The sequence below is a fragment of the Chiloscyllium plagiosum genome, unplaced genomic scaffold (genome assembly GCF_037043375.1).
Source record: "Chiloscyllium plagiosum isolate Xiang-an unplaced genomic scaffold, Cpla_swu_hap1 HiC_scaffold_21, whole genome shotgun sequence".
NCBI lineage: Eukaryota > Metazoa > Chordata > Chondrichthyes > Orectolobiformes > Hemiscylliidae > Chiloscyllium > Chiloscyllium plagiosum.
Genome location: NW_028270159.1, coordinates 88,576,440 through 88,594,802, shown reverse-complemented (window position 1 = coordinate 88,594,802; position 18,363 = coordinate 88,576,440). Strand labels below are relative to the sequence as shown.

At 41.7% G+C, this 18,363-nt stretch overlaps 1 pseudogene; it reads right to left on the bottom strand.

The window, feature by feature from the left end:
* Positions 1 to 1,520: 1,520 nt before the first annotated feature.
* LOC148146481 (uncharacterized) overlaps positions 1,521 to 18,363 on the bottom strand; it is a 181,252-nt pseudogene continuing 164,409 nt past the window's right edge.

Here is an 18,363-nt window from a genome sequence, read left to right as displayed (position 1 = left end):
TCTGGACGGTGTTGAGCTTTTCAGTATTGCTGCAACTGAAGTAAGGAATCGTCAAGAAGGTTGTGGTTTAAATGTCTCTTGCAACTCAGATGCGGACTAATCTACTGTGCTTCTCCTGTGCATTGTTTCTTTAACACTGCAATCATCCAGACGAACAGGAACTATCCCATCATGTCTCGTTCTGTATTGTAAAGGAGTAAACAGTTGGTCGGGAAAGAACAAAAGAAAGAGAAGAACATTTGGTCAATTAGGAGAATAACGCTGTCGCTCGGAGAGTGAACAACTGTTAATGGAGACTGCCGGTGCCAAATCATAGGTGGCGTGTAATCGCAGGCTATGTGTCAGACAGGCTTGAGGGTGTCATGAAAATCCCTGATTATGTCCCTTTTTTTGCCACAATGCTATATGGCTGCTAAAGTTAGCTTCTCAAAGACATTGTGACTTTCACTGCACCAAAGAAGGACTTTCGGCCCATCTTGCAAATGTCCATCATGAAGCAACGATCCATTCTCATCCCGTGTTTTTCAGAACTTGGTCTGGATCCTTAAGCGCTATGGTACTCCAAGTGATCAACGAAATATTTTCCTAATTTCACCACCTCCAACGAAATACTGTTACCAAACATATATTCTCCTCCCCGCCCTTGTCCGCCTTTCCCAGGAACCATTCCCTCCGTGGCACTGTGGTGCAGTGTGCCTTCTCTCTCAACACCTCCCCCAACAGCCCCATGGAACCTTTCCCTAAAATCGCGGAATATGTGACTCTTCCTTTCATAGAACATGAGAACGAGGAGCAAGACTATGTCATGCGGGCCTTAGCGACTGCTTCGCCGTTCAATAAGATCATGCCTGATATTTCCATGGACATACATCCACTTAACCAACCTCTGAAGATAATCATTACTTCCTTTATTGTTCAAACAAAAATCAGCCCTAGTTTAAAAAAAAACATTTATTGATGTAGCATCAATTACTTCGTTGGGCAAGCAGTTCCATAGAGTAACATCCCTCTGGTTGAAGAAATTCCTTCTCATTTCCAGACGTTTCGTTACCCTGCTGGGTAACATCTTCATTGTGCCTTCGGGCGACGTACTGTTCATGATTTCTGCTTTCTATTTATATGTTTGGGGTTCTTTGGGTTGGTCGTGTAATTTCCTGTAGTGATTTCATTTCCTGTTCTTTTTCTCAGGGGGTTGTAGACGGGGTCTACCTCGTTTTGATAGATTTCCTGTTGCAATGCCATGCTTCTCGGAATTCTCGTGTCTGTCTCTGTTTCACTTGTGCACGGATGGATGCGTTGTCCAAGTCAAAGTGGTGCCTTTCCATATCTGTATGTAAGGATACCAGTGAGAAAGGGTCACGTCGTTTTGTGGTTAGTTGATGTTCATATATCCTGGTGTCTCGTGTTCTACCTATTTGTCCACATGCAAAACATGATGACATTTACAAGATACTGTGCAAGAACTGTAACAAACATTGCATTCGACAAACACAACAATGGACTGAGACAACATGTCCATCCTAGGACAAGCCAAACAGATACATCCAGAAGAATTCGTCAAAGCATGGCATTCCGACAAGAACTCTACCAACAAACACTTCGATCTCGACGCCATCGACCACCCCCTGAGGAAAAAGAACAGGAATGATATCACCAACGGAAATGACATCATCAAGGCAAAGAAACTCAAACATATAAATAGAAAGCAGGAATCATGAACAGTGCTTCGCCTGGAGACCCACTGAAATTGTTAGCTAGTAGGGTGATGAAACGTCTGGTAATGAACTTTCCAGTTCAATGACCAAACCGACATCTAGTTTAATGACCTACTCAAAGAACTTAATAACGTTTGTGAGTCTCGACCTTACATTCACAAAACCGGCTTGACTTTCCCTCATAAACTTATTCCAATCGAGATGATTACAAATCTTATCTCTTAGAACTTTTCCAACACTTTACCCACAACCAACGGGAGGGTCAATGGTCTATAATTTCCATGGTTTTCTCTACTTCCCTTCTTGAATGAGGGAATAACTTTTACTATCCTGTAGTGTTCTGGTACTATACCTTTGGACAATGACAACATAAATATCAAAGTCGAAGGCTCGGAAATCAGATTCTTGGTTTCCCAGAGAATCTGAGGATAAATCCCATCTGGCCCACGGGAATATATATATTTACACATTTTCAGAGTTTGTAACACCTCGCCCTTGGGAACTTCAATCCGATCTCGTCTAGTAGCCTGTTTCTCAGTATTGTCCTCGACAACATTTTGTTTTTCCAGTGCGAATTCTGACGAAAGATATTGCTTTAGCGCTTCCCCCATCGCTTCTGACTCCAGGTACTACTTTTCCAAGACTGTCCTTCATTGGCCATATTTTATTCCATTCATTGTTTTAATCCTTACAGACCTATGGAAAACTTTAGGATTTCCCCTTATCCTATCTGCTAACAAATTCTCAGCTCCCCTCCTGGCTCATCTTCAGTCTCTCCTCAGGATTTTCCTGTTTAACTTGTAACTCTCAATGGCCCGAACTGAGCCTTCACAACTCTTGCTAACACAAGCCTTCTTCATCTTAACAAGAGATTCGGCTTCCTTAGTAATCATGACTCCTGCGCTTGACAATTTCCTCCCTGTCTGACAGGTATATAGTTATTAAAGACACACAGAACCTGCTCCTTGAATCAGCTCCACATTTCTATTCTGGCCATTCCCTGCCGTTTCCTTGCCCAACCAGTGCATGCGTAATCTTATCTAATCGCATTGCAATTTTCTTTCCCCCAGCAGAAACGCTTGTCCTCCGGTGTATTACTATCCCATTGAAAAACTCAAGTAAACATAACTGAATTTTGGTAACTATTACCAAAGTGCTCACCTACCGCCAAATCTAACACCTTGCCGTGTTCATTACCCAGTATCAAATCTAATTTGGCCTCTCCCTTTGTTGGCCTGTTCCATTGCACAGTATTTGAGGAATCTATCGCAGATACTCAATACTCTCCTCGTCAGGGCTACCCTGACTGAGCTGCTTCGACCGATTGGCATGTTGATTAAAATCCGCATGATAATTGCCATACCAGTTTTTCAGGTGTTATTTATGCCTTTGTTTACTGCCCTCCCCAATGTGATCTTAAAATATGGAGGCGGATAGACTCAGACAATCAGTGACATTTTCTTCTTAGAACTTCTAATTTCCTCTCAAATGGATTCAAACTTATTCTCCATAGAACGTATATCATCTGTCAGCATTGGTATGAGGTTGTCCTTGAATGTTTGAGCTTCACCACCTTCCTTACCATCCTTTCTGTCCTTCCAAATTGTCTCATGCCCGTGAATATTTACCTCCCAGTCTTGACTATGCTGTCTCCATGCCTCTGCAATGTCTACTAAATCGTATTTGTTCGTGATAATTTATGCCGTTATATCCCCAACCTTCTTCCAAAATGTATGAGCATTCAGGTACAGTGCCGTTATGGTCGCTTTCTTACCCATTGATTAACAACATATCTGATAATATCTTCGACGCTATCCTTTCTTATTGCTTCTTGCTTCTTCTCACTTGTCCATTTCTGACCTCCTTGCTTAGTACACAAGTGCTCTAATACACCTTCCAGGTGAAGCAACACTTTCCCTACACTTTGCACAATCCAGTCTAATAGATTCACTGCTCTTATTGTGGTCGCCACTACCTTGGGAAATGAAGTGTGGACTGAATGACCGTTTTGCAGAATACAAAGTTCTATCGCCAAATATGTCCCTGAGCTTCAAGTTGACTGCTCCTTTCGCACAGAACCATGTTTCCTAGACAACGTCTCTATCTCAGGCTTACTGCAGTGTTCCACCAGAGCTCAGCGCATGCTGTAAAAGCAACAGACGATATTCTGCTTGAGGACCCCGCAACCCTCCATATCAATTTCAGTCATTTTAGAGGCCTGAAGTCTCCCATGTCCTGGCCCCCGACACACCCCCAGGCCTAGTTATAGCAAAGCAGTCATTATACACTACCTATGGTTAGTCATAAACAGTCTCCGTGAACAGTTATTAATGCTCCAAACAAATCATTATCAATTCCTATGCCCAACTGTTAGTTTCTCTCTTTCGGCTCTATCCCAACATCTTGTTTCCTCCTAATTACTGCGCCCCCACATATCTTCTGCATGTATACGAAACTTTTACTGGAAACCATCAGTGCTAAGGACGGCGTCACTGGACCTAAAATATTAACTCCGATTTGTCTTTCCAGCATCTTTTGGTCTTGCCCCTGAGGAAGCTTGATACTGTGCTTGTGTAATGACCCCCTGCACATAAGACAGAACTGTGTTAATCCTGAAAAGTTTTCTTTTTGATGAATCCCATTACAATGTGAGGCATTGGCATCGACTTCGTAGGTCAATAAATATAGAAATCATGTGCTTGGGATTTGTGCCGGAGTTCTGTTCTGGATATGATAAACAACAGAGAGAAAAATCTCCGTCATGTCAGATGTGAACAGATAGGAATCTCCACAAGAGGAGGAATAAAAAGAATGTTTTTCAGTTAGAGAAAATTCAAACCATTTCTCACTGTAATAGTCTGTGGCTATCAAGGCACAATGTTTTATAACCACAAAGGCTGAATACAGCGTTTTCGTGTTAAAATATCTGAATGATCTCCTTCCAGTGTGAGAGTACAGTTGTGTTAGCAAATGGGATAACTGAGTGAATCACTTTAATTTTTCAGCTACCGAACATTCCTCTTGTGGGAAGATATAGGGGCAAAATGCAGGAATAGGGATGGAAAGGTTCTGAAGAAGTTTGACATAGGGACTGAGGAAGTGTTCGTGGTTCTGACCGACTTGACGTGGGCATATTCCCAATTCATGACGCACTTGCACCTTATGTTCCTCTCTGTGACAAGGGTGGAAATTACAGGTGTTCTGAGCAATGTTTTACATTCCCCTTTCGGTTTGTACTGGATTGGACTAATGCAGTTCCACTTTTCAGCAAGATTGGGAGAGATAGACCAGAGATTCACACAGCAGTGAATCTCACATCAGTTAAAGGGAACCTTTTGGAGCAAATCCTGAAGGAGAGCGTTAACTGCCACTTGTCCAGGCAAGGTTTCATCAGGAAGCGTCATCACGGTTTTGTTACAGAATGTCATGCCTAACAGATTGGATGAAGTCTATTTGATTGGCAAGTGATCGGGTTTTTTTAACGAGGGCAGTAAAGTTGATGTTGTTTGTGTGGATTTCAACATAGCCTTTAACACGACACCACACTGGAGACTGGTAAGAGGATAAAAGTGAAAAGGGATTTAAGGTCCCCTGGCAAGTTGGAGCCAAACTTCATTTGGTGGTGGTAGGAGACACAGGGTGGTGATGAAGGCTTTTTGTGTGATTGGAACTGGTAATCAATGGTGTGACACAAGGATGAATGCTGGGTCCCATGTTGTTTGTGAATGTGTGTAAAGAATATAGAACAGGTTATCGGGAAATGAGAAGCAGAGTTGTCCATGATACGAATATTAGCAAAGTGGTTAATAGTGAGGAAGAAGGTCATAGGATGGAGGAGCTCAGAGATGGATTTGTCAAATGTCAAATTCAGATAGGGGATGTTGAAACTAACCATGAAAAACATGAGGTGATGCACGTTGGAAGTAACACTTCAACGGATGACTCAATGAAAGGCAGGACACGTGGAAACCCAGAGGAACAGAGAGATTTTGCATGTTGGGCCACATGTCCGTCAAGGCAGCAGAACATCGTGACAATCACAACTTTATCAGTCAAGGCAAAATTTATACAAGTCGACAAGATGGTGAAGAAAGTACTTGGCAAGCTTTTTGTCATTCGTCAGAAAGTCGATTATCCAAGTTGGAATGTCATGTTGTGACGATATAGAGCATTGGTGAGATCACACTTAGAATACTGCTTGCAATTATGGTCAACTTCTACAGGAAGGATTTTGTGAAAATTGAAACTGTACACGAATGATTTACAAGGATGTTGCGGGGACCTGAGGGCTGGATTTAAGCGTGGAGATGGGGTAGGCAGGAGCGTTTTAGCTGGAATGTTCCAGGCAGCGCGTCACGTTCTCACCGTATATAAAATCTTGACGGGTATGGATAGACAACTGACCTAAATCGTTTGCGCAGAATGGTGAAGTTAAAAACTAAGGGCACAGGTTTATGGTGACAGGCACTGAGACACACTAAATCAGTTATAGAGCGTGACAGAATGATGGTTGATTTCCAACAGGCATTGCTTCAGGTCAGTCTTCGGTTTTAAAAATAAACATTCTTTTCCGTGAAAGTCATTTGGTAGTGAAGTCGTGAATTGAACATTAGGGGTACTAAAATTGAGTGATGTACCGATGAATAAGTGAGTGTGTACAATATTGTCCAATGCACTTTGAAATGGAGAATGCCATATTTATAAGGAACAATCAATAACGATCATTTAAATTAAATGTGATGTTGCAGGACTCTGAAATAAACACCGAACTGGCTGTGCTGGGATATGAGTCACATTGACTTGTCTGCAGGATCATCAACTGATTCGGAAGGCATCATGATATGTTTCATCTGTTCAGCAGTGGCGGAGCCAATATATATTCCTCCATTCCTATCAGCAATTAACAAGGTGAGCATGCATTGCCCGATCGAAACATTCTAGTTCATGAAACTCGTTTTTCTTTTCAGAATCAGAATGTAGCAGTTATTAAACTGCAGCTTTCTCTTTTCCTTTACCATGATTAATATTCAAACGTTCAGTTGAACTGACAGAATGCTGAATTCTGCAAAAATTATTTCTTTTCTCTCAGACATTCAGTCTCTGCAGTTTTCATTTCTTTAGTGATCTGAATAACCTGATATTTATGGGGAAATGAATATTGCAGTTTGTCTCACATGCGACAGAAGAATCAACTGAGTGGTGACAGGTGCAGCTTAATTTTCCTATGCAGTTGAGCTGAGGTGGTGTCGAGTTAAAAGCGTGGATCCGGAAAAGGGCATCTGGTAAGGCAGCATCCATGGAGTAGGAAAGTCGATGTTTCGAGCATAAGTTCTTCGTCAGGAATGTTGGAAACATTGACACTCCTGGTCCTCAGATGTTGCCTAACCACTGTGCTTTCTAGCGCCATCCTTCCTGACTGTAATCTCTCGCATCTGCAATCCTCGCCTTCTCCTCAGGTGTGATAGTTTTGGATATTGTTCCTGTGATCTAATAACATGTTCGTAATTATAGGTTTGATATGTGGTTGGGAGCTCATCATTGATGCAATTCATTCTCCCCCTTCCAATCTGCCAAGCACATGCAGATCCTGCTCCTCCTTCATTGACATTCCCTAAACACCTGATGACTGAAAGAAGAAGGCCTCATCTTCCTCTTGGGACCTTGATGACACATGGGATCACCAGTTTTCTCATTCGCCCTTCCCTCATATTATTCTACTTTCATGATTCCAACTCGGCATTGCCCTCATGACCTGCACATCACCTTTCCAACCTATCCGCTCCACCTCGTGTCAGAACCAGTATCTTATTCGCCACCTTTATTTTCTCATCGCATTCTCAGCTATCATGCGCCCAAACCCCCTAAACCGCCCATTTATCACTCAGCCCCCACGGCCACGAACATCATTCCTGATGAAGGGTTTATGCCCGAATCATCAACTCTCCCGCTCCACGCATGCTGCCTGACCTACTGTGTTTTCTATCACCACACTGTCCACACTGAGTTCTAACATCTGCAGTTCTCACTTTCTCCACGGGGCAGTATTGTGTAAAAGTCATATTATTGGAAAAGTGCAGTTTCTGTGGTTTTCTAAGTTGTTAATTACATTTGCCCAATCGGCTCGAGCTGGAGTATTGTGTGGCTTTCTGCAATTATCATTACAGCAGGGATGTGATTGCATTGGTAACGGTGCAGAACAGATTTACCAGGATATTGTCTGTTCGAAGAGTTTCACTTATGAAGATAGTTTGGACGGACTGGGCTCTCACAAAGATGTTCTCTTCTTTAAGAAAAACGGAGCTGTTCTTTTCCTCAAGGATAATGTGACTTGATATCTTTTTTTATCAAAGGCGTTGTAAAACAGTTCAGGCTCCGAATCGGATGAAGTGTTACAGAGATAAAAGTGTTCGCTGAGAGGCCTTTCGTTTCTCCGTAAACAGCTGAGGCTTAAGGCCAAAGATTTTATGTTTTAGAAATGAACTGTCTAATAGAATAGGAGTGGTCATTCTGGAAAGCTGAATTCCGGTTTTGAGATCCTGCAGCAGTGGTGCACTAACTAATAATCTCTCTCCTTCTGCCCTTCTAGTTTTTACCTATAAGCTTCTGTTTCATTTTTACTGTGTTTAAGGTTCTTGTTTTTTTAGGATTGTTGTGTATTTTCAGAACAGCACAAGTAAGTCTACTTTGGATAGACTGAGTTCTGTGGGTATTCTATATTCAGTTTTTTGTTTTTCAATCCGTCATTTTGTGAATAATTTTTGTAACTAGCTTCCTCGAGTAATTTTCACTATACACTTAAAGAAAAAAATATAACGTTACGGTCTGGGTTGTCTGCTTAATAACATTTTGAATCGTTTAGCCTCGTCCATAATAAATTGGGAGGTAGTTGATGGATTACAAGAGTAACTGATAGATGCTTGCGTCTTTATTTCGGGTGTTGATTTGGATTGGGGTAGACATTGCCGAGGAAAGCAATGTCTCATTTAGGTACAAAGAGTTGTCTGGCTATGGACGATGTAAAGTTGGTAATCTTACATTAAATAATTCAGGCCTGGCGTCTGGAATTAGCAGATATGCTGGGGTTGTATTTGCCGATTTCTGTGAGGAAAGGAGAGATAATTCCCGCAATAGCTCAGAATTTAACTAAGCTGGAAAATCCATAAGAATCTGTAGAGATGGTTAACATTTATTTGAAAATGAAGCAGCTTGAGTTAGACGCGAGAGATAAGGAAAGGACACCAGATTTGAAGCAGTTTGAGATACGATTCGAAGGAGAGAGAGGGAAGAAGAGAAAGCAGCAGAGCACAGAGAAAGAGACACAGGGTTTGAACTTCAGAAATTGGCAATTATTAAAGGAATTCACCTTAAAAGGCAGGTGATAAAGGCTGAAGATAAGCTTAATCTGGAAGAGCATATTGTTCAAACGGCAAGGCTAGCAGCTGAAATGGCTGATTGTTATGAAGTGGTCAATAAAACAAGGATGGTCTTCCAGAATCATTTTAAGTCTGAGGCATCGAAATTGGGGCGAAGAGAAATCCTCACGTGGAAAGGGAAAGTTAAATCTCTGTGAAGATCATTAGAATAACTTATCACAGGTTAAATAGGGAACTCTTGAAGGGAACTAGATCTGAGGATTTTATTACAATAAAGTAGGCCACATGAAATCAATTTTGGAGGACTAGGGGAAGCACTGGAAAGTCAGATGCAGGAAAACGAAACAAGCCTGGATTTTTTTGGCTTGGCAATAGAAAGCACAGTGGAGGGTGGAAAGCTGCATCAGAGTGCACAAGCCGATCGGAGGTTGGAAAGGGGAAAGTGCCAGATCTGCTTTAAAAATATACCTGCAAAGGTAAAGTTTATTTACCTTGGCCAGGAGTAGCAGATAGAGAGATAACAATATTCAGGGACACAGGATCGTGCCTGTCTGTGATGCTGAAGGAGCGGAAAATATGTGGTCCTGAAGCACTATGTGCACGGGAATTCATGGTGGGACGAAAAATTGCTCAGTTATGTAGAGTGAGGCTAGAGTGGGCAAAAAAGAGTGGAGAATTTGTGGTGGGAGTTCTGGAAAAACTCTCAGCTCCAATAATACAATTTGTGCTTGCAAATGATATAGCTCAATCGCCGGTAAGCGTGCTGCCTAATCCAGTTGAAAAACCAGTCGAGATGTCCGCAAGTGCAGCATGCAGGAAGTTTATCAAGGAATTTTCCCAGATTGTGTCTGAACGCGATCACAGAGTCACAAGCTGAAGCAGGATAAATCAAAAGGCAGGGATAAGGAAGCTGAAATATGATTACAAAATATTTTTAAAATCAGATCAGTGGGACACAGCAGGAGACAAGCGTTATAAATGCAAGTATATTCAGCTCTGCTGTGCTGCTGACTTACAGCAGAAAGATGAAAAATTAAAGCAGTTGGATCAGAAGACCTGTACCTGGAAGGAGAGTGAATTCATCCCCGTGTGATATTACTTAGTAAATGATATGTTAAGGAGGAAATGGAGAGCAACACATATTCAAGCAAGTGAGAAATGGGCAGAATTTATTTTCCTGTAGGGTACAGAAAAGTGGAGCTGCGAGTGCCGCATGTGCCACAAATTGGAGGTTACTTAGGCGTGAGGAAAACGGAGGCTAAAATACAAAGACATTTTTACTGGCCTGGATTGCAGGGGAATGCATTTGAATTTTGCCAGACGTGTCATACATTTCGGCTAATAGGAAATCCATGGGAAATAACAAAGCCTGCACCTTTAATACCTACTCCAGCGTTCGAGGAATCTTTCTTAAGTGACTTCATTCATTGTGTAGGTTCCCTACATCCAATAAGCGATGGAATAAGTATTAATTAACAGTAATGGATGTATTGACGAGATTTCCAAATGTTGTTCAATCGTACAATATGACATTTAAAAGGATTGTGGAAGAGGTACGATTTTTTTTACAAACGAGATTAAGACTACCATCAGAGATACAATGAGCTCAAGGGTCAAACTTCACATCTAAACTTTTCAAGGAGTATATAGATAGCTTGGAAATAAAACGATTCAAATCTACTGTGTACCATCCAGAATCACAGGGTGCACTGGAAAGGTGAAGTCAATTATTAAAGACTATTTTGAGGTTTTATGGTTCGGAGGAGCCAGATTATTTCCATAAGGGAGTTGCGTCAGTGCTGTTTGCGATCTGAGATGTACCAAAAGAATCCACCAAACTAAGTCCGTCTGAAACCAATTGTAGGCATAAAGTAAGAGGACCATTAAAATTTATTAAGGCAAAATTAGTAAGTCAGATTAGAGAGACCACGCATTTGGACGATGTAACAAATTTTAGAGTTGGCCTAAATAATGGGGAGTTGTCAGGACAGTATTAAAAAGTATCGCAGCAAATGGTGAAGCAGGAAGTGTATGAGAAATCAAAAAATCACAATTTTGCCACTCGGAATAATGTATTTATTTAAATTTCATTAATCGGTGAAACTTTAAAGTAAGGTTTAGAAGACCTTATTTAATTGAGAGGAACTTGAGTGAGGTTAGCTACTTGATAGGGACTCCAGGCATGAAGGAATCTCACAGAATGTGCGATGGGAATATACTCTGACGGTATTTTGGCAGAGAACGAACACAAGAGGAGAATGTGTTATTGACTACGACACACTGGGAAGAACCAATGTCAGGGAATTCTGCATTGGACGTTCCTGAAATAAAATTGGACAATGCAAAAGTTGTCTAATATTGGTAAAGTTATTCAGTTATCTTCCAGAAGAAAATAGAAAGTTATTACTCTTGCATGGGGAGATCTGTTGAAATATACTGGGTATTAATAATCTAATTGTAGATTATAAATATAGGAGATGCTGTTCTGACTTTGTAACATCCTTGCAGGCATAACCCTTTAAAGTTGTACAAGTTCATAAGGAGATATCACGTATGCTCCAAAATGGCATAACCGAAGTGAGTGTCAATGAATAGAGTTCACCCATCATCATGGTGCCAAAGGCAGAAAAGACCCAACAGTTATGTGTGGACTACCACAAAATCAATGTTGTTAGAAAGACTGATGCAGATACATATCTGCAGCTGGAAGACTGTGTGGAAAAGATTGGAGGAGCAACTTGCATTTCCAAGTTGGACTTCCTCAAAGGTTACTGGCAGTGAACTTTGTCAGAAATATCAAAGGCAATTTTATAACGCCAAAAGGCCTGCAGAAATGTAAACTAATGCCGTTTGTACAGAAACCACCAGTCATATTTCAGAGGTTAACTGACAGGTTAATTGGCGGATATGCAACTGTGTGGTGTATATTGTGCCTCGTGACTAAGAGTCTCTCATGGATTGAATATTTACAGCATTTATAGGGCTTGTTTGATCGAATTCGGAAGTCAAACTGGTATGTAAACCTAACTGAAAGTGAATCTGCCAAAGCCAAAGTCACCTTCCTGGGATATGTCATTGAAGACGGGCAAATAGCCCCACGGGATGCGAAATCGTAAGTTACAGGGGACTTTTACACATTGTTGACGAAAAGAGCAGTACTACGGTTCCCGGATAGAGTGGCTTTTACTGAAAGTTTGTGCTGAATGATACCAATGGGACTGTTCCACTCACCGAATTGTTAAAAACAGACAATAAATTTCAGTGAACACAAGACTTTCAAAATGTATTTGACAGCCTAAATACTTTGTAAATCATTGCCAAAGTGTCAGCAACATCTAATTACACGAAGGCTTTCCAGGTGCTTATCGATGCCAGTGATGTGCGTGTCTCTCTTCTTCTGCCCCTTTAATTTCGACCTGTAAACCTGTTTCATTTTTCCTCTGTGTTTATGGGGTTTAATTATCAGGACTGTTGTGTATTTTTGGAAAAGCATAATTAAATCTATTTTGGATAGCTGAGTTCTGTGGGTATTCTATATTCTGTTCACTGTGTTTCATCGCTTAATATTGTGAATAATTATCTCTCTGTTTTAAAAACTGGAAGTCAACCTAGCTAAAGTATTCCGAGTAAATTTTACTATATATTCACCAAAACAAATAACGAAGTTACGCTCTGGATTGCCTGCATAAGAATGTTTTGAGTGGTGTGGCCTAGGCAAAACGGAGGTTGTTTTTCTCAGAGCAGAGCTGATTGTGAGGAGACATGATCGACGTGTCCGAAATAATGAGGAGCATGGAATGACAGATTGAAGGACACATTAGCTCTTGATCGATCACCAGGGTTTGTAGATTTCAGATAGGATGCAGAAAGCTTTGAATAGACTGGTAGGAAAACTTTATCAGTCAGCGGTGTTAGAGTCTGGAACTGACTCTCTATAAAGATCATTTGGACAGTTAACCCTTCATTCTTCTCTGATTCCACTGGCCAAAGAGTTTCGAAAAGTTCTCAAAGCCGAGCATTCCCGCGAGCAACAGTTATTCGATCGGTGGCTTTATGAAATGGAATTGTGCACATGAGTAACACGCGTGACTATTCGGCTTCCCTCCAGTGATGACGCTAGAATATTGACTCTCATATTCTCGGGGACACTTAAGGAAGGCATTCTCGGTCCTGCAGATAAGGAACTAATACCTTATTTTGGCTTCGGAAAAATCAGTTTTCATGCTTATTATAAGTCTGCGCTATTCCCAAGCCAGGTAGGATTCGAACCTATAATCTCCTGACCTGTAGTCAGTCGCGTCATCCATTGCGCCACTGGCCCAATGCATGGGGGTGACCTTAAGAGCCATGATGTTAACACGGACACGGCTAATAGCAGTCATGTTCACCAGTTGAACAAGCGATAAAGATAATCATTGTCACTGCTTCAGTCCAATCTTCTTCACCTTTCAAAGCAGTGAATTTTCCAAAAAAAACACATACGTCCTCATGAAGCTTCCATTCACACTCTGTCTGCTCAGTCATTTACTGTTGATCTGATGAATTTCGAATCTACTTCTTCAGCATAACTGACGTGAACGTGAGCCTAATCACCACATTGTATATACCAGTTAACTTTCAGAGATTGCGATTACAGTAACGACCTTTGCGAGTATGCAGTAAAGTGAATACTGTGAACCGAGCAAAAAAATCTCTTCATGGAAATTAATCCAGTGCAAAGTCAAAAATATAAGGATGGGCGGATGACGTAAAAAAATCCTCTGCTTCTCTTTGCACAGATGTTTCTCCAAGAATTGACTCTTTGAAGAATTCTTCTTTGTACTTTAGACTTTCCCAGTTGCAGATATTCCCTCAATCCACAAACAAGTATCCTGCTGAAAACTACTTCACTCAAGATTAAAATAGGTGACTATCTTTTCGCCCAGCTGTTGTCCCAATGTTCCCTGTTCCATGTCAATACAAGTTCTTGCAGGTGAAATTGGAGCTCCCAGTCTGATGTCCCACAGCTTCTTGATAAGTGGGAATTGAAGCCGCTGACGTTAAGGCGAGAGCCTTTAGCCTCCATACTTCACGTGTCTTTGTATCATCAGAGAATGGCATTCCGCTGACCAATTGCATTTTCGCAGCCACATGCTCGCGCTCAATGCCATCACCATTTCCAATTCGTATTGGGTGCAGTGCGACTCAAATTCTCTGATTACACGCCCTTGAACTGGGATTATATGATATGCCATTACATGATCACATCAATGAATGAGGAAATTGGTGAAGTAACCGATGTTAAAATACAGTGTTATTGAGAAATAAATTTCAGCAATATCCCATGACCCTTTGAAGTTTTATAGATATCTCGCAAACGTGATCTCCTACAACCTCAGTGTTGCAATCTCTACAGTCTCTTGGGACAAAGAAGCTAAAGATTCAACCGAATCTGAGTTCCCACATCTCAGTCACTGTTTGACAAGTATTCCTTTGTGCGAGTGGTTCTTTTCCTGGCATAACCTCTGCCACGATCCTTATTGCATTTTGCATCGTGCTTTTGCATGTGGCGCCAGGATCATAAAATGGTTCTTCCTTGGCATTGTCAACACAGCAAGTCCTGCTCGAATCACTGTGACACCAATCGGCATTTTTCCCGTTTTACTCCATGTAATATGTGCTTAGCTAACGCTGGGAAAATCAATCTTTTTTTTTACATAAAAATAATCTTTGTGGTGATAAGTTTCCTTCTTCAAACACCCGCTGTCTCACATCTTTGCGTTTAACATATCATAACCACCCTTTATCGGAGGAATCTCTCCCTCCCACAATAACTAACTCACCTAAACGTCCACCCTCCCATTTCACTGAGGTATTGCTCAATATAATACTCACATTTACACTGTTCATTCTGTACTGCTGCGGTCACTGTTTTGGGTGAAAGTGCTCAATCCCATGTTCGGCATCTTCAAGCAATTCAATCCATGTAGATGCAGGTTTTCTATAATTAATCCTCGTGGAGCAGCTTTTACTGACACGGACAATAGATTACTGGAGCATCGGGATCAGTATAAGTGCACAGCGCAGGATTGAGCAAAAGATGTTTTATTGGAAACGGCAAGTTTCTGTGGCTTTCTCCAGTCGTTTATTTCATTTGTTCATTCGGTTCCCCCGAAATATTGCGTGCAGTTCTGCAACTCACATTACAGTAGTCATGTGATCGCACTGGAAACCGTGCAGAAATTGACCAAGTTGAAAAGTGTAGGTTATGAAGAAAGATTGTTTTGACTGTGGTTGTTTTCTTAAGGCAGAGGAAACTGTGAGGATACATGGTTCATATGCACTAAATAATGAGCGACATGGACAATGCAGACTAAAAGAAACGTTTCCTCTTGACCGATCAACAGGGGCATAGTCTGAAGTTAAGAGGTGGAAAGGGTTGAGGAGATATGCAGAAAAATCTCATCAGCAAGCGTATGGTAGAATCGGGATTCACTGTATGAAGTGATGCACAGAGGCGAACTCACATCACCTTCAGAAATACACGGATCTGAACTTGAGTTGTGAATGCAAACAAGGGCAAGTGATGAAAATGAATAAAGATAGTCAAGCGATTGCATCTGACGAAAGCATGTATAACGACCTTGAGGGCTGTCATTCTACACATACGTGGTATTCGTGTAGCTGTCCGTCGGGGGCTAGCAGTTCCTTTTTTTTTTGCTTCCTTCGCTGTGACCCGGCTTTGATTCTCAGTCCGTGAATTGGGGTTTGTTTCGATTCTGACAACGACATCAGCAAAAGCAGACCACCTGCAAGTGGAGTGTTTTTAGTACCTCGGATCAATTATTGACATCGAGAAATGAGAGACGACGTCCCAGCCTCTTCAATAAAGGGGGCGGTGCCTCGGCAGTCTCTGCTCATTCAAACAGTTCACTTTTCAATCTCCTAAGATTCTGATTCCGAACGGTTTTCCCAAAAATGTCAAAGCTGAGACTTGGCTCTGTGTCTTGTTTCCTTCACAATCGCAGGTGCCACAGTGAACCTTGGAAGGTTGACAGGTGTAAAGGGCAGCGTGAGTGACGAATTCAGCTTCCCCTCCAGTGATGACTCTGGGATATTGACTCTGAAGTTCACAGGGGCATTTAATGAAGGGACTCTTGTCCCTGCAGTTCAAGGTGCAAACCTCATTTCGGCTTCAGAACAGTCAGTTATTAGTGCAATAAAGTCAGCGCTGCCCACAAGCCAGGTTGGAATCGAAACTCCACTCAGCAGATCTGTAGTTAGGCATGTCAACCATTTGTGCCACTAGCCCGTTGTATGTGCTACATTGTGCGGTAAATTAGCTTGTATGTGAATTTGAAGCCTGCCAGTCTTGCTTTTAAACCAAGTCGAAACCTTAACTACGATTTTTGTACCGCAACCAAGCGTATTATCCATTGTGACACTGCGCTTGCGCGTGCTTGAGGTGGGTATTCTGCAGAATTGTGATCTAAACATGGACATGACAATCGTACTCATGTTCACAAGTTGAATAACCAGGAAAGATAACCACTGTTACTGCTTCATTCCAATGATCCACTCATGCGCAGCGGGAGGTTTTGTAACAAAAAGACATTCATCCTCATGAAACTTCCATTCACTTTGTGTCTACTCAGCCATTCAATGGTATCTCCGCTCATCTGATGAATTTCAAATACACATCACTGATTTTGCTCCATCACTTTTGATAAACCAATGCCTAATCACAACATCGTATTCAAGCTAATTTTCGAAGTTTGAAAGTACTTTAACGACCTGTGTAAGTTTACAAGAAATTCGATAAAATGTAATGAGCAAAAAAACCCTTCCTGCCAGAGCAGAGTTAGCTATTTGAGAAAGGTCAGAGAGCGAAAACATTACCTCCGTTTCTCTCAGTGCAGATGTCAGTAGAAGCTGCTCCAGGTAAAGTTGGAACTACCGGTTTGATGTCCCAATGCTCCCAGCTTCGTGTCAATGGAGGCTGCTGCAGTTCACGTTGGAGCTCCCACCTGATGCCATGTATACCACGTCAATAGAATCTGCTCCACGCAATGCTGGAACTCCCAGTTCCCGGCATTTCAATTCACTATACTTTCAGCGAAATACTTCACACTCACTGATTTCATTACTGAACCCATATCTGCTGGCTCATCCCCATTCCCATTTCTAGTTTGATCTTCGTTGTTGCACCATACAGTTTCTCACATTCCAGGCCTGAAACCTGGCACTATATAATATTCCACAGCAGTGGTCACTTGCTTGTATGACGAAGTCGGGGTTAAGAAACCGAAGGTAAACTACATTTCTTCTGCAGAAATACATTCCAGCAATTCCCTGCACTATTCCCTGACGCTTTCATTTTCTAGAGAACTATATCAATCTTCGCCTTCAACAAACTAAGTGATGAAATATCCATCGGCTCTGGAGATACCAAAGTTAACCATTCAGCCCACCATGAGTTTGCATGTCTCAGTTACTGTTTGTCAAGTATTACTACTGTTCATGTAGTCCTGTTCCTAACATATCCTCTGCCACTATCTTTGCTGCTTTTAGCATCATGCTATTCCATGTGGTGCCGGTATCGTGCAAAGTTAGCACTTTGCGTAGTGGCAGCAGAAAGATCATCTCCAATTTGACTTCCAGTATTGTCACTTGTTACCGTTTTATGCAGAGTAAGACATGCTTAACAAAAGTAGGAGCGAATCAATCTTTTTTGACATGGAAATATTCGTCGAGGTGATGATTTTGCTCCTTCAAACCCTCGCCCTTTCACATCTCTGCTGTCTATGTCTCAGGATTCATACCCACCCATTCTGGGAGATTTCTCCCCATCCCACGATCAGGAACCCTGCTTTAGGTCGCTCCTCCAATTTTCCTGAGGCACTTGGCAATCAAGCACTCGCATTGACATTGTTCAGTCTGTGCAGCTGCCGTCAATGTTGTTGGGTGAACGCGACCAAATCCCACAATTAGGACCTTCAAACCAATCGATCCATTTCTATACTGCTGTTGTGAGATCAGTGCTCATGTAGCAATTTTTACTGACATGTACCGGAGATCACGAGAACATCATGCTCTGAAAAAGGACACAATGCAGTATTCAGCAAAGGGAAAGGGTGTTTTTTTTTGGAAACGATCAGTTTCTCTGGTCTAATTTCAATGGAGAAGAGGAGATTGTGAGGAAACATGATTGAAATGTGCGAAACAATGAGAGATGAAGGCATATTAGCCTGAAAGAAATGGTATCTCTCGGTCCAACGGCATGTGGCGGAGACTAA